Below are 12312 nucleotides of genomic sequence, written 5' to 3'. Positions count from 1 at the left end.
CTCAGGACGAGTATGGAGCGCTGACCCAGGTGCCATCAAATCCCGACATGCTCCGTCGGACGAATATCATACCTAAAGCACCAAACTAGCAACTCCCTCATAACTCTCTCCTCCACTTTCCCCATTAACTCCTTCACAGTCTCTGCTTCACTCACCTCCAACACCGGCTCTGGTTCTGGTCTCCTCCTTGGCTCCTCACGATAAACAGGGGGAGTTGGCTCAGGTCTGAACCCTGACTCTGCCACACTCTCCCTGAGCACCCCCCAATACATTTTTGGGGCGGACTCTCGGGCTTCCATCCGCGTCGCCGTGCTGCCTCTTCATACCAGCGCCTTTCCGCTTTCGCCGCCTCCAGTTCTTCTTTGGGGCGGCGATATTCTCCAGGCTGTGTCCAGGGTCCTTTTCCGTCCAATATCTCCTCCCACGTCCAGAAGTCCTGTGATCGCTGCTCCTCACGATAAACAGGAGGAGTTGGCTCAGGTTTGAACCCTGACTCTGCCGCACTCTCCCTGAGCCCCCCCCCCCAAGAAATTTTTGGGGCTGACTCTCGGGCTTCCTTCTGCGCCGCCGTGCTTTTCTCTTCGACTCCATTCTCCTATAGCCCTCTTCGCACTGCTCCAGCGAATCCCAGGCGGGCTCCGGCACTCTCTCTGGGTCGACCGCCCACCTGTCTATTTCCTCCCAAGTCGTATACTCTATACTCTTGCTGTCCATAACGTCCTCCCATGTCCATACCTCGTTTCGCTGCTGTTGCTGTCGCTGCCTGTCACCACGCTGCTTGGTCCAGTTGTGGTGGGTGATTCTGCTACGGCTTTCTTCCGTTGAAAGAGAGTCGGACCAAAATGCAGCGTGGTAAGTTAGATACATATTTAATGAAGAAGAAAAAACGAACAAAAACAAAACAACAAACGTAACGTGAAAACCTAAACAGTCTATCTTTTTTTTAAATTTTAATTAATTTAATTAATTTAATTAAATAATTTATTACCTTCAATACCATTCATTCTTTACAACTCATAATTTCCATACATACTCCAACAGTGGTATTTTAATTTAACTAAACAAAACAAAAACCCCAAACAAAACCTCAGGGGAGCATCTTCCCTCCCCGTCACCCTACAAAATACCTTTCCCTATCTCCCCGTCCCTAATCTATCCCCTTACAAATCTAAATGACACCCAGCCCTAAACCCCCCTTCCACCACTCCCGAGCAGGCATGCTGCCCCCACTTCCTCTCCTCCCTCTTCATCCTCCCCCTCAAATCTCCTTCCACCCTCCTCACTATCCCTTCCACCCCCAATCTCTCCCTGTCTTCACCATGTTCTGCTTGGCTTCCCACAGCCCCCGTTTAAAGAGACTCATGAGAAGCCAGAGCAGAAACCTGTCCCTATCCGTCCCTCTCGCTCTCCCTACACCTCTCTCTAACCTGGCCCACGTCAATAGAAAATCCCCCCTTACCAAACCTGACAACACCCGTGCCCTAGCCCATACTACTCCTGCAAAGGCACAGTCCCAAAAGACATGGCGCACAGTCTCCTCCCTGCCACAAGAGGATCTTGGACAGGTGGGGGACTGCACCAAACTATACCGGTACATGATGGAATGTACCGGCAAGGACTTATGGAGGCTCAACCAATTCAGGTCCTTGAGCCTGTTGTCCAGACCCCGCGCCTGCACTCCCTCCCAGACCACTTCCGAGATGCCCACTTGGGTTGTGCCATGGCGGAGATCTTTGTGGGCTATACTCGGCCCTGTCTCAGGATGGTAAGTTGGTGGTTGAAGATATCCTTCTAGTGGTGTGGGGGCTGTGCTTTGGCAAAGTGGGTGGGGTTATATCCTTCCTGTTTGGCCCTGTCCGGGGGTGTCCTCGGATGGGTCCACAGTGTCTCCTGACCCCTCCTGTCTCAGCCTCCAGTATTTATGCTGCAGTAGTTTATGTGTCGGGGGGGCTAGGGTCAGTTTGTTATATCTGGAGTACTTCTCCTGTCCTATTCGGTGTCCTGTGTGAATCTAAGTGTGCGTTCTCTAATTCTCTCCTTCTCTCTCTCGGAGGACCTGAGCCCTAGGACCATGCCCCAGGATTACCTGACATGATGACTCCTTGCTGTCCCCAGTCCACCTGGCCGTGCTGCTGCTCCAGTTTCAACTGTTCTGCCTTCTTATTATTCGAACATGCTGATCATTTATGAACATTTGAACATCTTGGCCATGTTCTGTTATAATCTCCACCCGGCACAGCCAGAAGAGGACTAGCCACCCCACATAGCCTGGTTCCTCTCTAGGTTTCTTCCTAGGTTTTTGCCTTTCTAGGGAGTTTTTCCTAGCCACCGTGCTTCTACACCTGCATTGCTTGCTGTTTGGGGTTTTAGGCTGGGTTTATGTACAGCACTTTGAGATATCAGCTGATGTACGAAGGGCTATATAAATAAATTTGATTTGAAAATTTGATTTACAGGCGCCGGACTCCCTGCCTTTCTGACCTCCTCGTACAGGTGCCTGTGATCTAAACCTTCTCGGGCAACTTCAACCTCAGGGTGCGCACGCAGCCACTTGGCCGCATGACCAAAGTGCCAAGGCAGCTGTTCCGCCCGAGGACCCTTGTTAGACCACACCATTACGCTTCTCGCCTGATACGAGAAGAACACCCGCAGGAGGTAACCGGACGGGTGTATCACTGGATGAGCAAGCTCCGTTAACAAGAAAGAAACAAAAATTGTGTCCAGCTTGAGGGGAAATGTGGTACCCCCCTACCTCCCTCCCCGATGGGACAGAGCATGCGTGCCCTGGCGACCCACTCGCACCTGCCACTCCACATGAACTGAAACACAAGCCTCACTAGAGGCCTCCTCAGACAAGCCGGCAATGGGTAGATGTACGCCAAATACAAAAAAGACGGCAACACATCCACCTTTAGGACCAGAACTTTGCCCATAAAAGACAAATTCCTAGCCTTCCACATTGCTAGCTTCCTCTGTACCACTGCGATACGCATGTTCCAGTTTAGCGTCGCTGAGCCGGAGGTCTCAAAATGGACCCCGAGAATCCTCAGGGCCTCCTCAAAGAGAGATAACCCCCCAGGCACATCCGTTCTACCGCGCCATCTACTGAAAAACTTGGCGGAAGACTTTGCATGGTTCAGAACCGCTCCCGACGCTCGGGTGAAATCCCCAAAGATGGCAAGGGACCTTGTCAGGCACGAGTCCTTGCACAGCAGCAAGGAAGTGTCGTCGGCGTACTGCGTCATCTTCCACCCCTGTGTATGCCCTAATGGCAGCCCCCAGAGGCTCCATGTACAGAACGAAGAGGAGAGCCGAGAGTGGGCACCCCTGCCTGACCCCAGACGAGAGGTCAAAAACGTCACCCAAGTGACTATTTACACTAACTCGGCACCCCGCTCCGACATATAATGTACGAATCCATCCTATGAACTTCTCCCCAAATCCTAATCGACCTAACACTCTGAATAAAAAGGATCTATTCACGCGATCAAAGGCTTTCGCCTGATCTAGCGCTGCTACCATTAAAGGCAGTCCTCTATCTTCAACCCAAGCGATGGAGTCCCTGATTAACTGTAGGTTCCATCTAATAGAGTGGCCCTCTACCCCGCACGTCTGACCCTCATGGACGACGTAGGGAAGGGCTGTGCGCAACCGGTCTGCTAAAACCTTTGCAAGTAGCTTGTAATCTACACACAGCATGGTCAACGGCCGCCAGTTGCCAAGGTCTGTTACTTCCCCCTTCTTATATAAAAGTGACAGCACACCAACAGCCATTGATCCCCCGGGACCCCGTCTCAAGGATGGCCTTCAAGACTTCGAGGACCACTGGTCCAAGTATACCCCAAAACTTGACATAAAACTCAGCCGGCAGCCCATCCATCCCAGGCACCTTCCCTTTTCCCATCCTCCTAAGAGCGCTCTCAACCTCTTCTAGTGAAATCTGGGCCTCCATCACTTCTCTAATGTCCTCCGGCAACCGCCTGGACAAGTGTTCTAAAACACATTTCCCTGCTCTACATCTATTTCCCTTTCCTTAAATAAACCTTGGAAATGATCAGTTGTCACCCTGACCATATCCTCTGGTTCTCTAACTATACTACCATTTTCTTCCCTAATGCCATGCATTACCTTCCTACTCTGTCTGGCCCTAACCGACTTAAAGAACATAGCAGAACAAGTCTCATTGTGTTCTAGAAAGCCACTATGCGCACGCTCCAGGAAAGCTCGAGCCTTCCGCTCCTGCAACTCCCTGAGCTGCGCCTTTAGGGTAGCGGATCTCTCCCAGTCAAACGACCCACCGAGGTTGCCTGCCTCGTACTCGAGTTCAATTAACCTTTGGATACGATCCACCTCCCTCCTCACCTCCTTTTTCCTCTTGCAATACCCTATTATAAAAGCCCTAATCCTCACCTTAACTAATTCCCACCACTCTAACACCCCCTCGCACATGGACCGGAGGCCTTCAAGCCTCCAAAAGAAACCATAAAACCCGTCAACAAAAGCCTGCTCCTCCAGCACATCCCAATCTAACTTCCAGTACCTCCGACCAAAGAGGCAGACTGGCGACCCCACCTGCAGGAGCACCCCGTCGTGATCCGAAAAGAAAACAGGCAACAGCCGCCCAGACAACTTACCCAAAGACCTGGGTACAAAAATATAGTCGAGCCTCTGCTCAACCCCCCTGGAGTTGCGCCATGTAGGACCGGCCATTTTCGGAGTAGTGTGCAGACCACCATCAACCAGACCATGGCAAGCCATTAGCCCGGTAATGGCGCCTGCACTGCTATCCCCCCCTATTCCTAAATCTGTATTAAAATCCCCCCTATCACTAATTTCCTATTTGTGACACACAGGGGCATCAGACAGTCCACCATCTCCCTCCTGTCTGCCACCACCTGTGGCCCATACACCACCACTAATCTAAATGTACAATCCCTTATCGTGACATCCACCCCTATAACCCTCCCCTGCATTACCACAAAAGAATCCTCCACTTTTTACCTCCCTGTGCCCACACAAAATCCCTACCCCGATGAGTGCACCCCCAATACCCCAAACCGACTCCCCCTTGTCCCACTCCCTCTTAAACTTACTAACATCCCCTCCATCCCTCAGGTGAACCTCCTGTAAAAAACAAAAATCAAACCCCACACCCTCCAAATAACTAAAAAACCGCCCTCCTCTTAACAAAATCCCTTAAACCCCTTACATTTAAACTAACAAAAGTAAAATTAGACCCCATGAAAAAAGAAAATTAAAACATGTAATACACTCAAATTCTAAACCCAGACAGAAAAAAAACTAAAACAGGAGACTCACCCGATGCTCCCCTGCTCCATATCTACCGGTGAGAACACCATCTGTACTACCGACATCCCCCCCTCTTCCTCCATCTCACAAACCCAGGATGCAGGAATAGTGTTTGGCTCTGGGGTTCCCTGCAAGCTGGGTCTACTCCCACACTCCTCCCCCTCCGCAGTGCTGCAGCTGGTTTGGAAAAAAATCGGGGAGGCTAAGTCCCCAAACAAAAAACTCCCCACCTCCTCCTGTACCCAGTCCTGAGTCTTGTTAGGTGTGTCCCCACCCAACAGAAGTTGAGGGCCTGGGGAAACCAGCAGCAACCCAGAGGTTTCTCCCACCCCCATCACTCTCTTGGCCATCCCCTCCCTCTCACTGTCGGCCAATCACACCCTCCACTTCATTCTCTTCTTTGGTGATGGCGGCAGTGGAGAGATACCACCCTCCCCCCCGCCAGCTCCTCCACCATACCCCTCATCTCTTCCACCAGGGCACTTTCCCCCCAGTCCACTTGCTCTTCCACCGTCTCCTTCTCCAACACTCCTCCCTCGCTTTCTTCTCTCTCATGCTCCTCCACTCGGTTGCCTTCTTCTGCCGCTTTTCCTGGTTCTCCTACTCCCGTGCCTTCTGTTTCCTTCTCTCTTCCATCCGCCGCTTCTTGCTCCTCCTCCTTCCTTGCGGCCTTCCCCTCTGGACCTGTACTCTGGTCATGAGGCGTGCTTCCTTCCCCTCCTCTTCTTCCCCCATCCCCCGCTCCTGCTCCCCCCCCAGCCGCAGACGCATATGACCTCTGACGAGCCGGGCACCCCGCCACAGGTGTACTGACGAGCCACACCCGTGGCACGCCTTAGGCTTGTCACAATCCCTCGCCTCGTGTTCCTCAGATCCACAAAATCTGCATTTTCTTGTGCTGCACGAGGCAAATATGTGGCCGTAGGCCATACAGCGCCTGCAAAATGGGGCTGACGTGCATAAAACAACGTCCCCTGTCAGCCCCTAGGGAGAACATAGCAGGAGGATGGAGGTAGCCACCATGTCCCTTTGGGTCCTCCTTGAGGAGGGCCTGGAAGCCTCTCCTCCCATTCCAAAACCCAAGGGAGTCTTTGAGGTGCTTCGCTGAGGAGACGTTATCCATGTATCTCCCCAGAAAGGCCCTCACCTCTTCGTCCTTAACGTATGGGTTGTAAATGTTGACAGTTACAACCCTAAAGTTGTTCTTCGCCAGGCTTGTTATTTCATAGTGGCTCATCGGCCTCTCACCTCCCACTGCTCTTGCCCTTCTCAGGATATCATCGTGTTTCTCCTCTGTATATAGTGCCACGTCGTATGCTCCCTCCAACGAGTTGCCTTGGAAACAAAACACGTCCTTCACCGTCAGCTTTAGAATCCCCATCAATATTATCCTCCCAAAGGTTTCATGTCCTAAAGGCTCCAACTCCTTTTCCTTCCAAGCAAACCGAATCGTGTTGGCCAGCCCAATCCCAGGGACCGACCGTGTTGATGTATTTTGCACCATCTCCGCAAGGAGAATGGCTCACGTTCTCTTCACTTCCAAAACAATGAAAAAAGAAAAACCAAAGTGACTGAGCCTATCTGGTAAAAACTAACACAGAGACAAGAACAATCACCCACAAACACACAGTGAAACCCAGGCTACCTAAATATGGTTCCCAATCAGAGACAACGAGAATCACCTGACTCTGATTGAGAACCGCCTCAGGCAGCCATAGACTTTACTAGACAACCCTACTCAGCCACAATCCCAATACCTACTAAAACCCCAATACAAAACACAACACAAAATAAACCCATGTCACACCCTGGCCTGACCAAATAAATATATAAACACAAAATACTAATACCAGGGCGTGACATACATACCCTCAGTGTGAAGATATTAATCCATAAATACAGAGCACAAGTACAACCCTTTTATAGAAACGTTTTAAGGTAGTAAGAAAATAAACATTCACTTAATATTTCAATAAATCAGCTGCTGTCACGACTTCCGCTGAAGTTGTTCCCTCTCCTTGTTCGGGCGGTGTTCGGTGGTCGACGTCACCGACCTTCTAGCCATCACTGATCCATTTTTCATTTTCCATTGGTTTTATCTTGTCTTCCATCACACCTGGTTCCGATCCAATCAATTACATGTTGTGTATCTAACCCTCTGTTCCCCCTCATGTCCTTGTCGGTGATTGTTTATTGTACGTGTATGTGTACGTCTGTACTGGTGTGTATCTAACCCTCTGTTCCCCCTCATGTCCTTGTCGGTGATTGTTTATTGTACGTGTATGTGTACGTCTGTACTGGTGTGTATCTAACCCTCTGTTCCCCCTCATGTCCTTGTCGGTGATTGTTTATTGTAAGTGTATGTGTACGTCTGTGCTGGTGTGCGTCGGGTTATGTTACCCATTGATTTTTATTATTATGTTTTCCAGTGGTGTTTTTTTGTAACTAAACTGCGCCGTTGGAAACAGTTATTTCTCTCCTGCGTCTGACTTCTCTGCCGCCAGTTAAACACCCTTACACCTGCTGGAAATAGCTAGCGTGACATTGTACAGTAGTGCAGTGGCCAACGGTGCTAGTTAGCTCTTCATTAACATGGCTAGCTAAGACAGCAAAAACTTGGTTAACTTGCTGAAATAGGTCTTCAATACATTAACAGGAAAAATATATATATACATAGCCACATTCACTATTGACTTTAGGATATATGAACCAGTTTTCCAAAAACACTATTGTGTTATACAGTTTTAAACAGTTTTTATATACAGAGGAAAGGGACAAGAACCTGCTCTCAGAATATCGCTTTCAGACTGAGGAGCAGGCAGACCAACTTCCCAAATAGGGGAGAAGCACTCAAAACCCACTAGTTGTTCTTTCAAAGAAAATAATACAAAAATGGTAAGTCCAAAGACCTCTCCTATTACCAACCGTATTACAACACAAAATGAAAGGATTTTATTTATATCACCTCTTTTATATAATTTATATCACCCCTTTTCCTTAAGTGAATGTTTTCACCCACTACTCTACCACAAACTGAGGCGTTCTTTCTCTTGTGTTGAACTGCCTCAATCTATTCTGCTGACAATGCCTTACTGTTTTTCATGGAATGTTGAGTCAAATATTACCTATTTTTAAATCCTCTTATAAAGTTGCTTTTGTAGCCTAAACTGGGAATTTTATATTTTGACAGATTTTATGATTTTATTTGTCTGTTAAAATGCTGTCAGTTCCACTTTAACCAATAAATGACAAAAGGACAAAGTGGATACATCAGGAGCAGAATTTAATCAGTATTGTCTTCCACCATTATTCATGTTTTATTTAAAACAATGTGATTATATTTATATTCAAAACACATAATAATTGCTGAAATTGTCTGAATAGTTTTTTCTTTATTACTATAAAGAGTCCCTGAATATTGGTTTGTCCATCTATGTGGTGTGCCATACAGTACAGTATGTTTCAAGGGGCCTCAGAGGTCCCTACCTGTCTGCTGACCTGAAGTCACCCACTGAATGAGGTCCATTTTGACTGCTTGGAGTGAATGAGAGAGAGAGAGAGAGAGAGAGATCTCCCTCTTGATTTGTTGCGATAGTGCCACCACACACCTGAGGAACTGCTGTTTTCTATTTGCTGTCGGAGTACACAAGCGATAACTCTCTCCCTCTCTAATGTGTAACCGTGGTGACACATCTCTAAATTACATTTCAGCAGCAGAGGTATAAAAACCAGGTGTCTGGCTTACACTAGCCCAGATAATCTGATGTGCTGAGCATCGGAAACTGGCAGCAGTGGATTTGACAGCATGCGTCATTCCCTCCTGCTGTTGTGGGGGTTGGATTTGAAATGTTGATAAAGGCACTTTTAATAACTTTCCCCCCAAATTATCTCCCACTACACGTCCAGCATGTTTGCTATGTGGGTAAACTCTCTCCCCTCCAGTTGGTTAATCTTTCTTATAGGAGCTGGAGAGGTAAATACACTTTCACCTCTGAGAGATCCCCTGAATCAAAGTGGTTTCTGTAGAGTCTCTGACCACAAAATATATGTAATAATAGAATTACAATAACTGGTATTAATATATAAAGGCAAAAATCACAGAATATACTTCACAGGTGACATTTTATTGAAAACAAAGGGTCTATTTCAAATGTACAACAATATAATAAAGGCTTGGTAGTTAAGACATTTTTCTAGATAAAACATATTTTGCATTGACGTTCATTCTCTAAAGCCCTTTGCGTTTCTTGTTTGTCATTCGTGAACAGCAGTGCACAGTAGTGCTTCCACTATCATTACAGTGACCCTTTAATCTGAAGCTTCAGCTTCCCTATTGACAGATTTAAGGGATTTGGGTCATTGTGTTGGGGAGGGATTAGTGTGAATTAGTGGACCCTATCCATGGCAAATGCCCTTTAATGTGGGCCAGAGACGAGCTTGTCGCTTACTTGTTGCTATGCTAACAACACTACCCTGGGTTATATTCAGCACGCTCAAATGGGGGTGAATGCTGTTCAAGTGAAATCGAATAGGAGCACTCGTACTCGACAAGTTTGGATGGTGCCATCTCGGTTTAGTGGTTCATGCCTATCTAACATGACTCTGTTCAGGTTTGACATAATAGATGGAATGTTATTCTAATTATGTAGTGTTTTTTTACTAATGATATACAGTGCCTCTAGCCTTGTGCTTCGGTTGTTTCATGTAGGCTACAGTATTTCCTCATTGAATTCTCTGATCCTCTGTTACAGTAGTCAAACTTTACATTTACTGTACCTGTCCCAGTGAGAGTGAAGTGACTGTTCAAGGAAGTTTAGATGTGAGAGGTGTTTAACAGAAAGCCCCTAGCCCCAGGCACTGTTTTGAGACGAAGAAGAGACAAGATCAAAACACCAGCAGTCTAACACTGTCACAGTGTGCAACAGGAGTTCTGTATGGTGGTTCATTAACTCACCAAAGGCAGGCATCAACAGATCTCCCGGTGCTTGTTACTGCCGTCACACATCGCACACATCTCTCCGATCGACAGTCTACCATGTCACTCACTGCTACTCAACGCTAATGTCAGTCTGTAAAGCAGGGCAGGGTTACTATGGAGCACAATGATGAGGATGAACACAAATTAAACAGTGGCAGAGAAAAGGAAACCAGGCCAGTAGAGCTTAGCAGCAAAGTCGACTGACATCTGGAGAACAGGGGTGGGAAGAGAGGCAGGGAGAGAGTGAAAGTCAGAGGGAGGAAGAGAGAGAGGGCAAGAGAGAGAAAAGGAGAGGACACAGTTAAACAAGGAGATTAATCCCACAGCAGCCTGTGTATAATGAGGTAGCCAGTGAAGCCTGTGATGAGGACCTGAGAGGGACCACACACAGTCAATGCCCCACGGCCCCCTGGGACAGACTCTCAGGTCAGCGGGGAGCTGGAGCAGAACAAACAACAACATCATTTTTCTCCCTCCCTCTCGTTTTTCTCTCTCTTTCCCTTTCTCTGCGAAACTCGAGTCGGTCAATAAATACCCTAGCCTAAGGCAGAGGAATGTGACTCATTCACAGAAAATGTTTTTGGGAGAGTGAGAGCTCTCACGGTGTGTATTGATGGTTTGTAGAGCAGTAGATTGAAACAGGTGGCAGATACATGTTTCATACTGCGAAGAAGTCTTCAGCAGTCTAAATCTATAAGATTTCCACTCCATGATTATAATAGGAAAGGGGATCAATTCTAGATCCTCTTTTGATAAACCTGTAGGTGGAACAATCATGGAGTGATTATCTTAATGTAGCTGTTGTTATGACGTGGCCCTTTCTGGGTATAGATCGTGGCTTCCATCTCTCTCTCTCTCTCTTTCTCTCCTACACCCATGTTCTGTTATCTCAGGTCGTAAATTCCTGGCGGAGACTGTTCCCCCTTGGCCATGCAGTATAGAGAGAGCGAGTTTCTGTTATTGAATTCCTAACCATACCACGTGGAGCATTGGCTACACGGCTGGAAATGGTTGAACTCTGGGACTATCTACATGTAACGGATGTGACACGGCTAGCTTAGTTTGCGGTGGTAGGCACTAAATAGCGTTTCAATCGGTGACGTCACTTGCTCTGAGACCTTGAAGTAGTAGTTCCCCTTGCTCTGCAAGGGCCGCGGCTTTTGTGGAGCGATGGGTAATGATGCTTCGTGGGTGACTGTTGTTGATGTGTGCAGAGGGTCCCTGGTTCGCGCCCGGGTATGGGCGAGGGGACGGTCTAAAGTTATACTGTTACATTGATGCTGTTGACCCGGATCACTGGTTGCTGCGGAAAAAGGAGGAGGTCAAAAGGGGGAGTGTAACAGATGTGAAACGGCTAGCTTAGTTAGCGGTGGTGGGCGCTAAATAGCGTTTCAATCGGTGACGTCACTTGCTCTGAGACCTTGAAGTAGTAGTTCCCCTTGCTCTGCAAGGGCCGTGGCTTTTGTGGAGCGATGGGTAACGATGCTTCATGGGTGACTGTTGTTGATGTGTGCAGAGGGTCCCTGGTTCGCGCCCGGCTATGGGCGAGGGGACAGTCTAAAGTTATACTGTTACATACAGAATAAGAGCAAATCTTAGATACTAATTACTAGTCTGCAGCTAGAAATTATGTAAACCTGGTATGCGAATACCAACAACCGCAAAGCATCTATTCTATGAGAACATTTCTGAATGGTACTCTGAATTATCCATTCTAACCACAAAAGCATTTGATCTTCAGGGAAACAGAAAGAGAGAGAGACTCGGATGAACTCTCCATCAGACGGACTGATGATTCCCACAGAGATCACGGCGACACATATGTACGGCGTACATATGTATTGATTGCAATGATGTGAGCGTTGAATGAGTGAGCGTTCATGCGCAAAGGATTAGCATTTCAATTAATATAAGTATCAGCCATGTATAGTGCTCCCTTTTGTCTTTCTCTCTCAGTCCACACCCACTTCCCTTTGTCCACCAAGCCTTCATATCGATTTAGCCCACTAGGGAATCTTCCCGGT

Source organism: Oncorhynchus tshawytscha, linkage group LG20 (genome assembly GCF_018296145.1).
Source record: "Oncorhynchus tshawytscha isolate Ot180627B linkage group LG20, Otsh_v2.0, whole genome shotgun sequence".
Taxonomy (NCBI): domain Eukaryota; kingdom Metazoa; phylum Chordata; class Actinopteri; order Salmoniformes; family Salmonidae; genus Oncorhynchus; species Oncorhynchus tshawytscha.
Note: the sequence above shows the minus strand (reverse complement) of the source record.